The sequence below is a fragment of the Apium graveolens genome, chromosome 4 (assembly GCF_009905375.1).
Source record: "Apium graveolens cultivar Ventura chromosome 4, ASM990537v1, whole genome shotgun sequence".
Classification (NCBI taxonomy): domain Eukaryota; kingdom Viridiplantae; phylum Streptophyta; class Magnoliopsida; order Apiales; family Apiaceae; genus Apium; species Apium graveolens.
The window spans coordinates 167,514,038-167,530,913 of record NC_133650.1 but is presented as its reverse complement, the minus strand read 5'-3'; the positions used below and the strand labels follow the sequence as shown (position 1 = coordinate 167,530,913).

Here is a 16,876-nt window from a genome sequence, read left to right as displayed (position 1 = left end):
ACATCACTATTTTCTTGCAAAAATTTCACCAACTTCCCTCTAAAGGGCTCCTCTAATGTGGCTCCAATGAAAGTCGTCCTCTCAGGATTCTCGGGGTCTAAAGGAACTGAGACCAATTCTTCTGCTGGCCTTCCTCTATTCTCATCATTTTCTCGAACATCCATATCTTCAATAGGAAGAACCTGCCCCCCGACTCCATCTGCCCTCAAAGAGGCCACATAACAGCTTCTAGCCATTTTTTGATCTCCTCTTTCTTCTCCAATCCCGTTTCGGGTGGGAAACTTCATGACTGAATGGTAGGAAGAGGGGACTGCCTTGAAGGCATGTATCCCTGTTCTCCCCATGATAGCATTATAAGTCGAACTAGCCTTTACCACCACGAAATCCAGCATCTGCGTTGCTTGCCTTGGCTCCGTACCTATGGTGGTTGGCAATTTGATTATCCCTTCCACAGGACATTCTACTCCAGCAAATCCATATATCGGCATGTCGGTTGGTGTTAACTGGGAGTCGTTATACCCCATCCTTAGAAAGGTGTCGTGGAGCAAGATATCCACAGAAGCACCATTATCCACAAGGACCCTCTTAACCGGGCTATTTCCTATTATTGGTGTTATGACCAGCGGGTCGTCATGGGGAAACTTCACACCCTCTAGGTCGGAATCATCAAAAGCCAATGTTACTTCTGTCCTGGCCCTCTTCGGGGCTTCTCCAACAATATGCATAACCTCTCTAGTATATGCCTTTCTGGAATTTTTGGACAATCCAGCAGCAGTTGGACCTCCAAAGATCGTGTTTATCACAGGCCCTCGAGGTCTCGGCCCTCCATAAATGGTGTTTATAACTGGTCCTCTAGGCTGGGGGTTTCGCCCCTGATCGTCTTGGTCCCTCATACGATCTTCAAAGTTCTTTCTTCCATTATTATTTCTGTCCCCTCCATCTCCAGTATACTTGTTTAATCTTCCTTTTCGAATCAAAAACTCAATTTCATCTTTCAATTGCCTACATTCATCGGTGTCATGGCCAACATCTTTGTGAAACCTGCAATACTTGCCCTTATCTAGCTTGGCGGGATCAGCCTTCAAGGGCTTAGGCCAGCGAATATCTCTGTCTTTCTCAATCTCCATCAAAATCTGACTTCTGGGAGCATTCAGCTTAGCGTATTCAGTGAACTTTTGCCCAGGTCCTCCCTTCTTGGGGGTTGAATCAGGGTTTTGTTCGGTTCTAGGATATTTGTCCTTAGCAATATACTCCAAATCAGCTTTTCGTTTCTTGCCTCCAGTGGGCTCATTACTTACTACGGTCTTCCTCATACTTTCTTCAACCTTGATATACTTCCCTGCCCTCTCTTGGAGCTGCAACATGCTCTCAGGGGGTCGTTTGGCCAAAGACATCTTGAAAAACTCATCCCTAGTTCCTTGTTGCAGTGCTATCATGGCTACCTTATCATCAAGGTCTGGGACTTTTAAAGCCTCCTTTGTAAAACGATTCAGGTAATCTCTTAAGGATTCCTTAGCTCCCTGCACAAGACTCATAAGAGATGCTGAACTTTTCTCATGGACTCTTCCACTGATGAATTGCTTAATAAAATCCTGACTTAATTCTCTGAATGATCCAATAGAATTTGGGGGTAGGCGACTGTACCATCTTTGAGCCATACCCGACAGGGTTTGAGGGAAGGCCCGACATTTTATAGCATCATTCACGGGTTGCAGCAGCAGTGCATTAGAGAATGTCCTAACATGATTAGCGGGGTCTCCCGTGCCATCATAGGCTTTGATAGTGGGCATCTTGAATTTCCTTGAGATATGGGCATTCATTATCTCTTCTGTGAAGGGTGGAGTTGGATCATCAGGATCTCCAAGGGGAAGGAGATTGCTTGGATCAGTTCTTAGGACAGCAGCCCTTCTTCTTACCGGACCATCCAGGTCTATGATAGGAGGAGGATTTCTCCCCCTAGGAGGTATGTGGGGTCTGGTGGCTTGGTGAGCCTCCAAATCACGCCTCAGCCTTTGGATTTCAGCCTCATGAGCCCTGATCTTTTCCTGCACTTCTTGGGGATTCGCCCCTGGGGTGCTTTGGGGGCGTTGCCTTCCATCGACCATTGGCTCTTTTCCCAGACGCCTCCTTCTCGGGGCCACTTCATCATCCGAAGATTCGGAGTCTCTCTCAGTGTATGGACCAGAAAATTCTCGATCCTCAGGGATAGGATCCAAGCCTCGTATATAGGGGGGCGACCGCCCTCGTGCTTCGCTTCGCCTAGCATATCCGCTTCTTCCAACCTCAGGGTGAAGGGGCATCCCATAAGGGGGGTTAGTAGTAACAATAGTTGAATATTCATACTCGACGGGTCGAGAATTCACAGGTATATGTATTTGTTGAACTTGAGGATTCGTACCTTGAACAGTCGGGGGAGTTGTCCCTTGTGGCTGAGGATGAGTTGCCCCTGTCTGGGCTTCCCCCTGAGTAGATGCATAAGTTGAATGGGGAGGAACCTCCACGGTTGATGAAATCACCTGGGTTGTCTCTGATGGTGTTCCTTCCTCTATAGCTCCAATTGTTCTCCGTGTTCTCGCCATGGTTATTGTTGTTTTTCCCACAGACGGCGCCAAATGTTATGGATAAAAACTAAGGTTATTATTTGCTGTATTTATTACTAGGATTCGGGAGCTCAAGGCCTTTAATGGCTGCTCTCGTATTTCGTGGCTCAAATCTGCCTTTACGAGATGCCTACGTATCTCTGTATATTAGAGAATCAAGCCAAAAAATGTAGTTCTGATTTGTGAGGTGAGACCCCTTATATAGATGTTGGGAGTCCTTGAATTAGACTTGGTATAGGAGACCTGGTGGGCAAGTCTCATAATTAGAATGGACTTTGGAGTCCTAGATAGTAGGAAACTGATTCCTTATCCTTTTAGGTCCCCTTGAGGCTAATCTATAAGGATTTATATCCTTATCAGGACTCTTCTCAATAGCTGATTTTTCCCTTATTAATTAATTACGAAATTAATTAATAATCAGGGCTTTTGGGCCTCTTTTATTCCATCAGACCTGATCTGGTCCATCAGGCTTAACCTTTCTGGTCTGAATATCATACATCTTCTTATTGGGCCTATCAGCCCATTAATTATAAAATCAGGACTTATTTATCCCTATCAATATGGTGTGATCTTTACGACGCTGCGCCTGAATCCTTCTTACGATTGTGATGTAGCTGTTTTTGAATTTCTGCAATATAACACCGGAGGGGCTTGAGCCCCGCGACGTCTCCGGTGTGAAAGTGAAAACTCTCTTGGGGAAGATGAAGATAGATAGGAATGTAAGGTGGCTGTGTGTGTATATTTGTGTGTAAGAGAGCGTAATCCTTAAATCACTTCCTCTTGGGTATATATAGCCCAAGGGTAGGATTTAGGGATTGGTACTTTTAGATCAGGACAGTTTGTTGCTAGGGGCAGAGGACGCCTAACTCAGATGGATTTCATACACGTGTCTATGTAAAGACCGCCTTAGAATGCACCAAAGGTGTACCGACGCGTGTCATGTTTGTCTCGATTGTTGGTTGTTGATAACTGTCATTGTCAGCGCCCAGGTTTGCATCTCACGTGCTCCTCCTTGGTGGGCTGTGAGCCCGGCTCCTGTCTGGGTTAGGTAGGACTCGACACTTTCCTGAGCCCGGCTCACTCTATGACAGGGCTGGACTCTAAATGTGAGGTCACCTTACATAGACTGGGCCTAAATCCGGCTTTCCATGTGAGCCTGAATCACCCCATTAGATTGCTCTTGGATTGAGGGTGTCCCGGCTCTCCTTGAGTTTGGTCCACCTTAGTGTAGGGTTTAACCCGAACTGGGATGCTTATTCCCTATCACTCCGTGTATTTCCTTTGTGCAAAAATAGGATGTAAAAGAAATAAATTAAAAAAATAAAATTACAACTATACTTCTTACCTAAATGAAAATAATGCATAAAATATTTGGATATTTAATACCCTGTTTGGCGTTCATTCGTACATGTAACTTTTTTTGAAAAAGGAAATGCTATGTTCCCCAAACATTTACCCCAAATGACATGGCAGGGTGATGTGGCATCCAAGACTTAATATACAATTACATTTTTTACCTTTTGAAAATCATATTAGAAAACCTAGAAGCACGACTGCTCTACATACCAAGTAACACTTATACCATGTTTATATTCAGAATTTCAGATGCATCGTCCTGGGTATTGTTGGTTAATCAATTTCTAAATTACTATTACATAATGTTTTCTTTGAAGCTAAGTTCTAGATTCACAAATACGTGGAAAATGATTTTACAAAATATAACTTTTTTGTGCCTCAAGGTATTTGACAAAATGCCTAAATGAAATTACAGTATTATATAAAGTGTAAAATATATAATGGCAAATAAGTTGCCTCTTTGCTGGGTAAATGAGTGTTCAAAAATCTCCGGTGTATCGAAGCGGATGCTTGCGGCTCCAAAAAGTCTTCAAGTTATATCATTCTTGGCTTGGTAGCAGTTTTTGTGGATTTTGTGGTACTTGCAATGGAAAAGTGTAACACCCCCAGATCCGGGGTCAGGGATCCGGGTCGTCACGGTCTTTCTTTCCACAATATCACTTCACTTAATTAACAATAAATAACCTCATGCTGTGACCCCACACTAACACACACCACAACCCGTTATAGTCTCAGAGATGAAATTGAAATAAGTACAAGTCTTTGAATCCACAATTTAAAAGTTATTACAACCCAAAATGATTACTTGATAAGTTTACAATTAATTGCCATTATCTGCCACAAGTTATAATTATACATAATTGATTCCCAAAAGTAGAAGGTCTGATCTACAGATAGATCTACCTCTGCAGCTATAACAGCTATGATCTCAACGGGAAGGCGCGGGGCGCTTCCCACGCTCTTGCGCTGGGTCTGCTGGAGTCTGGCCATCTTTCCTAACTGTTGTTGTGTGATGAAGAAATAAAGCAAGAGTGAGCATTACAGCTCGCAAGATAATATATAGTGTAAACAATAACGCAAGTATCTAAATGGATACCTTGCTGGAAACCTTTATCAGGTGTAAGATAATTACTTACTGGATATAAGCAAAAACAAGGGATGAAGTTACCAAATACTTCACTATACTTATATCATTTATAAAGCTATTTGAACTACCACTGTTCAAAGTATTATAGGGTTCAAAAGGTCATCCCATAGATGAGACCACAAGTTAAGACTTGAATAGATTCAATCTTTGAAATATTATTGAATGAAATAAAGTTACGAGATACTTTATTTAGTCCCGATATATATATCCACATATATATCTCTTAAACATTTCCTGGAACCTCTGTTATGTAAAGTATGAACAGAGTTTGTAACATCCAATGAATTTTGGAAAGGAAAAGAATTTTGGCATAAACCCGATATCTTGCTGATCAGGCAAAGATACCAATAAGTAACCTTTTCTACTAGTAGATGGATGAATCCCCCACCGGTCATCACCCTGGCCACATAAGGACCTTGTGCTGGACCGCCACCCGGCCTCTTACGCGTTGATGGACTGCCACCCAGCCACTTACACTTCGATAGACCGTACCCCGGCCTGTCGCTTATGCCGACTTAATTAGATGGACTTACTTCCCGAACGTTGGGCAAGTAATCAAATTGTTTTCTCAAAACAGCAACCACGTTGCGAATGTAAAATACACCACAGAGCCGGATCCCCCAGGTTTTGAGCGAGTATTTTAATCCCCTTCGAAAGAAGGATTTTAAATATAAAAGAATGAGTTTTGGGATCCGCCCTAACTTTTAGAAATCATTTTGAAGACTCGAAAACATTTTTAAGAATGTTTGGAGTACTTCTGATTTATTAAAATAAATCAGTCCCGATATATTAGAAATATCTGAATATTATTATTTAAATAATATTCTCATAAAGATAATCCTTATAAAAATAATCGAAGTAGAAGTTTTAAAACTCATACTTGAAATGGATATTAAATTACCAAAGATATACTTATATGAAAGTACTATCTTTATTTGAATAATCGAAAATAAGTTTGATTATCGAAACATTATTCTTTAATAAAATAAAGGATATTATTAAATAATAAGCGGAGTCTTAATACCTCGAATGAATATTATAAATAATATTCATTAAATAAAATAAACGGAGTCATACATCCTCAAATGAATATTCAAATAATAATCATTAAATAGAATAAACAGAGTCATAAGTCCTCGAATGAATATTCAAATAATATTCATTAAATAAAATAAAGTTATCGAATAAACCTTATTCGATCAATAGTTTTGAAAACTATATCCATATATATATATATAAATATATATATATATATATATAATATACTCGGGAATATCGACTCCCTGTTTAGAAATATGTTCACCTTGGGGTCCCCTTTACTAAGGGTATATGCAAATTACCGCTTATCTCTAGCATGAGTATTATCAACTGAATCAACAGATATATGTATCAAGATTACGAACCAAGCATGCATATATACCATATCACATGCTACAATATATCGCAAGACTTTGCTAATAACAAATATGCATTTATCACAAGACAATGCATATACATATATACATCACAACAACAGTATAGCGGGTAGAAAACTTGCCTGAGCGACTGGGGGTTACAAATGGCTTAGGACGAGTCTGGTAACCTATAAACAATATATAAGTTGGAATTAAACCAAAGTCACTTATAAATCTATACTTTAACCAATTTAGACTCTAACGCTCGCTTTGCGCTTAACGATTCACTTAAGTCGCTCGAGTACCCTCGGCTCCACCATTTTTAATAAATTAACCATTACGAGTTTTAAGGCGATTCTTTCGCGAGTGTCTTACCAACTGCCTATTACACTTTAAATAAATGTTTCATACTCCAATTAGTCCTTTAAGGTCTTTAACCTATGTTTCAAAGTAAGGCGAGGGGTAATGGTTCGTTCGCGAAACGTCGTTACTTAAAACGGCCGTTTCTCCTAAACCGTACATCGGAATCAAACGAACCACATATCAAAACGAAGCTCGTAACATGATCTATCTAATCATGGAAATGGTCAAAACCTAGCAGGGAGTTCTCGGGTCCTAATTTTAAGAACAAAACAGCCTAAAGTAAATCGGGCATTACGACGGCTATGTTTACGCAATTTCCCAAATTTAAAACACTCCAATTCAACCCACAATCAATCCACAATCACAACCCAATCAAAACTCCATCCATACTACATCATAAAAGCCCCAACAACTCAACATTAACAATTTATACTTATTCTTAAACTTGAATTTAACTACACTTAAGTTCATTAATCAACAATCCAAGAACTACCATTCCAAAAACTTCACAAAATCAACTAATCTCTACAATTACAACTAGCAAACCTCTCATGAATTATAACAACAAAACTAAACCTAATTACTCAAATAAAGTTAGGGTTTGGAGGGGTTATACCTTCCTTGGAGAGTGGAAAATCAAGAGAATGGCTTGGAATCACCCTTAAAGTCCTTATCCAAGCTTAATCTAAACAAAACTTTAAGAACAAAAAATTTAGTTCTTGAAAAACACTATTCACCATCTTCTTCCATGATTTTTAGGAAGAGATTGTGAATGATTTAGGAGCTCAAACTTACAGGATATCCATAACTATGCATAAGGAGTCTTGGATAATTACCTTGTGATTTAACAAAGCTTGGAACTAGGATTTTGATTTTTCTTTCTTTGGAAAAGAAGAAAAGCCGAGAGCAAGATGAAGAAAATGAAATGATCTTTGTCTTTTGGGTGAAATGATTGTTGGTTGGTTGTTTTTAGCTTGATTTTGGTTAATTACCTTTTTAACCATGAACTTTGTGTGGTTTTAAATCAACCACACCTCCTTCCCCCTTATGTCATGCTTATGTCACCTTGTTATGTCATCATCCCTTACTTGCCCTCTTCTTATTGGTTTGATGACCTCATCATCCCTGACCTCCTTGATTAACTCCTAATTGTTTGCCTAATGACCGCTGATCTGTTATACGGTTCGCTTATCTTTCGTTCTCGTTTCTCGTTTGAGGGATCATACCCGGGATCTTATTACTTAGGTTCCCTTAACCTTTCTCAATACATTATATTCCTTTTTATAATCCTCTATTAAAATCCTTGAATTTAAATCCTTTTTATCCTGTTACCTTATACTCAATTCTTTCGATATCTGGTGGATTTCCGGGAAAAATCAAAGTGTTCGGATTTGGATTCTGACGATCTTTACATACACTTATATATCATATAAAGTACCAATAAAATCTCAGAATATCCATATAAGAACCTCTACATAGTGTGGCATGAAAAGTTTTTTTGTTCAGAAATATCAGCAAAAACACTATTTATAAGGGTTACAAAAAGTTCAAAATTTTGGGGTTATTACAAAAAGACTTTCTTAACCTCTATAAAAGTATAAAGATTCTGATAGTCTCTCCATGAGGCTGGATCCATTGTGATTAGAATCTTGCTCCGCTACTACCATGACTTTTGGTGACAAACCCCACAATGCATTAAAAAGCCATCTATTTGAACTGCAGGAGTTGAGGTTTGCAACGATGAGGATGCTGAGTCGGCACCAGTGCTTAGTCCATTAACCATATCCTTTTGGAGCAAATCACCTAAAGTGCTCTGCTTAATTTGTGAAGCTCTAAGCATGTTAACTCCACTTGATTTCATTAAAGTTAATGGAGATCTTTTATGCGGCTCATCAACTGTGGATAATAGTGCATGTAAATTGGAGAACTGAACTAATTGCTAATGCCTCTCCAGTTTTAACACGCAAATGTCGGATATCAAGATTCTCTATCTTACTAACTACAAGAATAAATTGAAATGGTATATCTAACTTCTCAGCTTCCTCACTCAACACATGAGCCATTTGGTTCAATACCTCTATTTGTGGATGAACCCTAGTTATTCTCAATACCTCTTTTTGTGGATGAACCCCAGTTATTCTCAAGTGCCTCGGTAAAATATGACGCTATACGTTGTATCTTATCTCCATCAGGAGAAGCAAGGTGAGAGAGTTGGTCAAATGACAAATTAGCATTTTCAAGGCTTCCAGTGGCTACATGATTTTGTGGTACTTGCAATGGGAAAGACTTTCTTAACCTCTATATCTGAAAGAGACTTACACTTCTTATTGATGGTTTCTTTCATTTGGAGTACCATTTATGTGTTGGTGCTTTTGATGCTTTTGTGAAGGCCTCAAAACAAAACGAAGAGCTTACAAATTACTATTCTTATTGCCTAAGTGTAGGTGTAGGTAGAGCATCTGAATCGACAAGACATTCTACTTGTAACATCAAAAAATATATAGAAAATAAGTTTCCACTACAATTGGAATACTGAAACTACAATGGAAAATATAAATATTTGATATCTTCATAATCTACATTGATTAATTTATTCTATACTTGGATGTGCCTCACACTTTACTCAGGTCAATATTGCTCGTTTTGTGACAAAGTGATTCATTTGAATATCTGAATTTAATCGAGTGTTAATTATTTATGGTCTGTACACTACTATAACTAATAGATGTAATTATAAGTAACAAACATTAACATAATCATTAGCTAGTTTCTGTAACATAAATTCATCAATCAGAAAAATCTATAAATGCAGCACACAGATTTGCGATAGATCATAATATAAGCTTTTACAATTCCAATAAAGGTCATCCAGAGTAAAACAAACAAGAAAAATTCAGCGAGAAAATAACCGCTTTTAGCTGGAATAAAATGTCAAAATATATCAAACTTATTTCTTAATGAAAATCTATTTACGACCCCCTGAAATATAACACATTCAGCTGCTCAAGCACAATATTAAAATCAACATAGTGGCCACTTTCCTCTACGTGGCGCCCCAAAATCCGGGGTCAGGGATCTAGGAGGCCACACCGTCTTGAATCCCGTATAACACTTATCTCGTACCACAATACATAAATACTCACACCTTTACGACCCCATACTTATCACACACACACACTTATAGGTTATTATCTTGGAAATGAATCATTTATTATTAGAGTAAATCAAACCACAAAGTGATTAATTATTACAACCCAAAAGTGATTAAGTCTTACCACAGAAATAACCTTTAAGTAAGGTTAGTCCGTCAGCCAAATATCCATTTCTTATTTATTATCTTGCATAAGTCATACTTGTAAATAAGCCGGACTAAAAATAACTGAAAACCAATCCAGCTTATTCGATCTACCTAAGGTACAACACCAACATCCTACGGAACAACTGGCCGTTTCCTACCTGTTTCCTGGCTGTGAGTTTCATGATAGGCATCTTGATTCACTTTTGTTTTGTGTCAATTTAAGAAAACAAGTGTGAGCTATAATGCCCAACATAATATTGTGCAGTATGAAATGACTGTATGATAAACTCAGGTATAATACCATATATGATAAATATGTTTTATTCAAAATAGTTTTCCTCAGTGATACATACCTTCTTTAGAAAACAATTCTTTAGTGAATTTATTATCCTACGAATACCTTAATGGTAAACCTAGCACATAGGCTTGTGTTACGGTATTGCATCACAATTCCAATTGGAAGAATATGACATTCAATGGAGCTACCGCATACGATGATCAATCATACTACGGACAATCAGTAACCTTCTCTACTATTAGAAGGACGAGACCTTCGTATCCCGGTTATCACCCTTGCCACATTCGGGCTACGTGTCCCATTTTGGGTAACACATACTTCACAAGTTCCTGAGTATACAGAGTACCTTCGCCCGCGGTACCTTTGGTAGTCTCGCTAGTACAATAGTACTAGAGTCTACCCTTCCAAGTCCTTAAAAGAATTCTATCAAATCTCGAGAACTCGAACCACATCGAAGTTCCCCAAGCATTTTGCTTGTTGATAGAAACAACTTATCTTATTAGTTTATATATATTTATATGTACTTCCGAGAATTTTTGGAGGAAGTACTAAGAATGTGAGTTGACCGTTGTGAAAAGATAATTAAATAAGGGGGAGTTTCTTTTGAAACTATATTCAAAATATTTAAAATATGTCGAGATAATATTCTTCGATGATCTGAAATTATTCGAATGATTTTCTGAAATTCAGAAAGTATTTTAAATCAGGTTTTATGATTTTTAAATCATATTAAATCATTTAATAAATAATTAATAATTAAATAATAATTAAAAAATAATTAAACCCCGAATAATTATATTTTAAAAGAATATTTAAAATAATATTCCTCAACTAATTTATGTTTTAGTAATTTAAAGTAATCTTTAATAATTAATCGAGTTTGAAATAAATAATCGTTAGAGAATAATTCTCCTATATTAGATAAATACATGAAATAATATCCATTATTCGAATAATTAAATATAATTGAGGGAATACAATCTTTGGAAATCGTTTTAATAAAAGTTCGAGGTATTTAATGTTTAGCAAGTGGACATTGAGTCCCTTAGAATAAAATAAGTACGGACTTTAATCGTCCAAAATATCACCGGAATGATTCCTGAGTTTTCATTTTAAAACTCCAACCAACTCTCGGTCTTATAATTATATATCACTCTCATGGCGACGTTAAAACATTTTATGACATATACATATCGTAACACCATCGCTATATATGCGAAAACTCAAATACTTAGTATCATGGCAAGTATGACATTTATGCAAAAGATAATAAAACAATCTTTTCACAATACAACACTATATGGAGTTGGGTTCGTAAACTTGCATGGGTACTTTGAGGTGGAGGATGCTTTAGGGTCCGCTCGAAAATCTATAACCATAAACATAAACCGTTTCGTTAGATCCCGTTCTTGTTTACGGCAACTCATACACATATCCTACTTATTATTTGTTCTTTCAACTCATTTTACCCTTTTATTACCTTAAGTACTTATTCATATCACAGTCGCTTCCTTTTCGAAGTACCTTATGTCCGTTTGCGTTTTCATCGTCGGTTCCGCTTATGATTTCTAACGGTTGTCTAATCACGCGGTCTTGGTTCCGATATTTTTATAAAATTGAAAAGTCCTTATTTTCACTTGAAATTTCTATAGCAGTTAAGGAACTCTATTACTAATCTATGTAAAAATTTCACGATTTATGAATATTTTTAAGTCAATCATTTCTATTATCAAAGTTCGTAATTCGTAGCAGTTTTTGTCGCGTAAATCACTTTTACTAAAACGGTCATAACTTTTGATCCGTAAATCAGAATCAAGCGATTCAACCGCCTAAACGATCCTTATAATATTTTCTATCATAATAAAATGTTACTTTTCAATAAACTACAGTCGGGAGTTTCTGCAGAAACTTAATATTTGAGTTTTGTTCGTTTTAGCGAGATTTCAATTACGATCCGAGTTTCGTTTACGTCTTAAATCTCTATACTACCACAAATAGTATTCAAATAATTATCCTCACACTAACTCCTCTCAAGAACAACATGTTCTTGAGTCAAAAATCATCAACCTTAGAACTAATTAACTAAACATCAAGATTACAACAAATCAACCACTAAAACTAAGTTTATAACTAGGTTTCAAAAGATTCTTGAACTTAAACCTTAGATAAAGTTGGGTCAAAGATTTATACCATTATTGAAATCTTGAGATGTTATCTTGATGATGGTGAAGTCTTGGGAATGCTTGGTAGGGTTTTTGGAACCTAGATCAACTATTAAAATTAAGAAACCAAAGAAAAGTTACTATTCATACAATTCATTATGACTTTTCTTGAATTTATTTCACCCATCAAATCTCAATGAAATGAGCTCAAACATTTATCTTACCTTAGTTTATGATGTATGAATCCTGGTAATTAATGGTGGATTTTTTCTCCATTGAAGAGAGAGTTTTGAAATTTATTTTCTCCTTTTCTTGGTGGTTGGCCGAATGGAAGAGAAAATGGGGGGAGAGAGAGATTTTTGTGTGCTTCTTGATTGCTTCTCTTGAAATATTATGTTGTATAATTGTATATCCTTTAGTATATAACCTAGGACTAGAAAATCTTGGCATATCTTAGGGCATATCTTGCTAGCTTCCAAGGTTTACAAGCTAATTATCTAGTTTTAGGTTTTAGCTTTACTCTTCCTAGCTTTAGGTCATCATGCTTCCTAGTTTAAGTTACTATTTGGTAACCTAGCCATGGTTAGTTTCTTACCATGGTTATTTAGTTTAGTTAGTTTGGTTCGATATGTTAATTTATTCGTTTACGCATTTGCTTGGTTGCTTTTTCGTTTTCGTAATAATTTCTCGTAAACGATTCGCGGTGTAAATCCTTTCGTATACATTCTTTATGTTTTGAAGTATCGTTCTTGGATATAAATCTGTAGGATTTTAAATTCTTAATTATATTGTGATTCCCGTAATCCTTGATGGTTCGTATATGCGGTCATTTTTTTTTCAAAGTTCATTTTATTCGAAATCTAATAGCATTTACATACACTCATTTAGTACATATAATCATGTTATCAACTCTGAAACTCAATTTCTCATGCACAAAATAGTGTGGGCTAAAAATTGTTTTTCCCGTCTGTTAGGGTTACTATTCATTAAATATTTTACAAAGTCTCAAAAATTTGAGTTATTACAGTCTTCCCCTCTAAAAAGGATTCCGTCCCGGAATCAATTAGAAAACAGGTGGGGATATTTATTCCTCATTGCGTCTTCTAGTTCACAAGTTGACTATTCAACATTTTGATTTCTCCACAAGATTCTAACCAGCTTCACAGTCTTGTTCCTCAGCACTTGTTCTTTCTGATCCATTACCCTTACCGGTTGCTCAACGTAGGACATGTCTGGTTGTAAATCTACTTGCTCATACTCAATCACATGTAGCGCATCGGTATGGTATTTCCTTAGCATTGACACGTGGAACATGTTGTGCACTTGTTGCAGATTAGGAGGCAAGGCGAGCTCGTAAGCTAGATGTAATAACCCCAATTTTTGGAAAATTTTGAAACCCTTATGAATAGTGATTTTGCAGATTATGCTGAATAAGAAAACTTTTCATACCACACTATGTAGGGGCTCTTTTATTGATCTTCTGGGATATTATTAGTACTCTATATGATAAATAAGTGTATGTAAAAATCGTCAGAATCCAAATTCGAACACTTTAATTTTTCCCGAAAATCTACCAGATACAGAAAGAATTGAGTATAAGGTAATAGAATAAAAAAGATTTAAATTCAAGGATTATAAGAGAGGATCATAAAAGGAATATAATGTATTGAGAAAGGTTAAAGAAACCTAAGTAATAAGATCTCGGGTATGATCCCTCAAACGATAAACGAAAACGAAAGTTAAGCGAACCGTATAACAGATCAGCGGTCATTAGGCAAGCAATTAGGAGTTAATTAAGGAGGTTAGGGATGATGATGTCATCAAACCAACAAGGTGTGGACAAGTGGAAGCATTATGACATGTGCAAGATGACATAAGCATGACAAGGGGTTTTGTTTTGTTGGTTGATTTTGGGCCATGTAAAATTTACTATGGTAAAAAGCTAAAACATTTTCCAAGGCAAAAAGGAGAAGCAACCAAGCAAATATCATAAAACACAAAAATTAGAAGTTGACTTTCCCATTTCAAGAAGAAAGCTCTCGGCTAAAACAAACCCAGCAACTTCAAACTGCCATATCTCCTTCAATACTCACTCAAATGTTGTTTTCTATAGCTCGTTGGAAAGGTATTGAGATGTCCTACAACTCTTGTTCACAAGTCTCTTCCAAATAATCATGTTAAGACCCTCATTTTTACAGTTCTTTAAATCGGACTTTTAGAAACTTCAAAGCCTAACTTTGTGTTCTTGATTTCTTTGGAAAGATCAAGCTTGTAGGAGGCTCCCTAAGGCTTCCTAGCAACTTAACACCTCCCAAAGAAGGTATAAATCTTCACACCCTTTAGTGATAAGTTTGAATGTTGAAGTTTGGAGATGGTTTGGATGGATGAGTAGTAATTTGAATGATAAGCATGATTCGAGCTTAATTGTTAAGTAGTTTAGTTGAATTTGGAGATGTTATAATATATGATTGGATTGAGATCCTTGAGCTTATTATGACTGAAATCAGTAGCATTGATGTGTATCTTGAGTTGTTGTTGATTGGTAGTTGGATTGATATGATTTGGAATGGTAAAAATTTGGGAAATCGCGTAAATATAGCCGTCGTAATGTTCGATTTACTTTAGACTGCTTTTGTTCATAACATTAGGACCCGAGAACTCCCTGATAGGTTTTGACCATTTCCATGTTTAGATAGTTCATGTTACGAGCTTCGTTTTGATATGTGGTTCGTTTGATTCTGATGTACGGTTTAGGAGAAACGGCCGTTTTAAGTAACGACATTTCGCGAATGAACAATTACCCCTCGCCTTACTTTGAAACATATGTTAATGACCTAAAAGGGCTAATTGGAGTATGAAACATTTATGTAAAGTGTATTAGGAAGTTGGTAATACACTCGCGAAAGAATCGCCTTAAAACCCTTAATGGTTAATTTATTAAAAATGGTGGAGCCGAGGATACTCGAGCGACTTAAGTAAATCGTTAAGCGCGAAAGCGAACGTTAGGACTCTAAATGGTTAAAGTCTAGTTTCTTAAGCGACCGGGGTTTAATTCCGACTTATGTTGTTGTTCATAGGTTATCGGACCCCCTCTAAGCTTAAGCCTATCCGGGAGCACTCAGGCAAGTTTTCTACCCGCTATACTGTTGTTGTGATGTATATATGTATATGCATTGTCTTGTGATAAATGTATGATGGTTAATTAGCAAATTCTTGCGATATATTGTAGCATGTGATATGGTATATATGCATGCCTGTTTCGTAATCTTGATACATATATCTGTTGATTCAGTTGATAATACCTATGCTAGAGATAAGCGGTATTTGCGTATACCCTTAGTATAGGGGACCCAAAGGTGAACATTTTTCTAAAATCGGGAGTCGATGTTCCCGAGTATATATTTATATATATATGAATAGTTTTCAAGGCTATTATTCGAATAAGGTTTATTCGATAACTTTATTTTTATTAATGAATATTATTTTGAATATTCATTCGAGGGCTTATGACTCCGTTTATTTTATTAATGAATATTATTTTGAATATTCATTCGAGGGCTTATGACTCCGTTTATTTTATTAATGAATATTATTTTGAATATTCATTCGAGGGCTTATGACTCCGTTTATTTTATTAATGAATATTATTTTGAATATTCATTCGAGGACTTATGACTCCGATTAATTACTAATTATTATTCTTTATTTTATTAAGGAATAATGTGTCGATAATCAAACTCCCTTTTGATTATTCAAATAAAGATAGTACTTTCGTATAAGTATATCTTTGGTTATTTAATATTCATTGCAAGTATAAGTTTTAAAACTTCTACTTCAATTATTTTTATAAAGATTATTCTTTATGAGAATATTATTTAAATAATAATATTCAGATATTTTCTAATATATTGGGACTGATTTATTTCATTAAATCGACATTACTCCAAACACTCTTTAAAGTGTTTTCGAGTCTTCAAAATGATTTTTAAAGGTTAGGGCGGATCCCAAAACTCATTTTTATATTTAAGATCTTCCTTTTAAAGGGGATTTAAATATTCGCTCAAAACCTGAGGGATCCGGCTCTGTGGGGTGTTTTATATTCGCAACAAGGTTACTGTTTTGATAAAAGAGTTTTTGATTACTTATCCAACACTCGGGAAGTAAAATTCTTAGAATAAGTTAATCCATTAACAGGCATCGCCTGGGAAATATTGGTGAGTTTTCCTTTCCAACTAGATACGACTTCTTGGTGGAGCCG

General features: G+C 36.4%; 1 long non-coding RNA gene across 1 annotated transcript; it reads right to left on the bottom strand.

Annotated features, from left to right (window-relative positions):
- Window positions 1-6,640: 6,640 nt before the first annotated feature.
- On the bottom strand, window positions 6,641-7,782 carry LOC141721797 (uncharacterized). The gene is made up of 3 exons (XR_012574878.1): window positions 7,697-7,782; window positions 7,477-7,555; window positions 6,641-6,685 (listed from the first exon to the last, which is right to left on the bottom strand). It is a non-coding gene; the product is annotated as an uncharacterized LOC141721797 (long non-coding RNA).
- Between the last annotated feature and the right edge of the window lie 9,094 nt (window positions 7,783-16,876).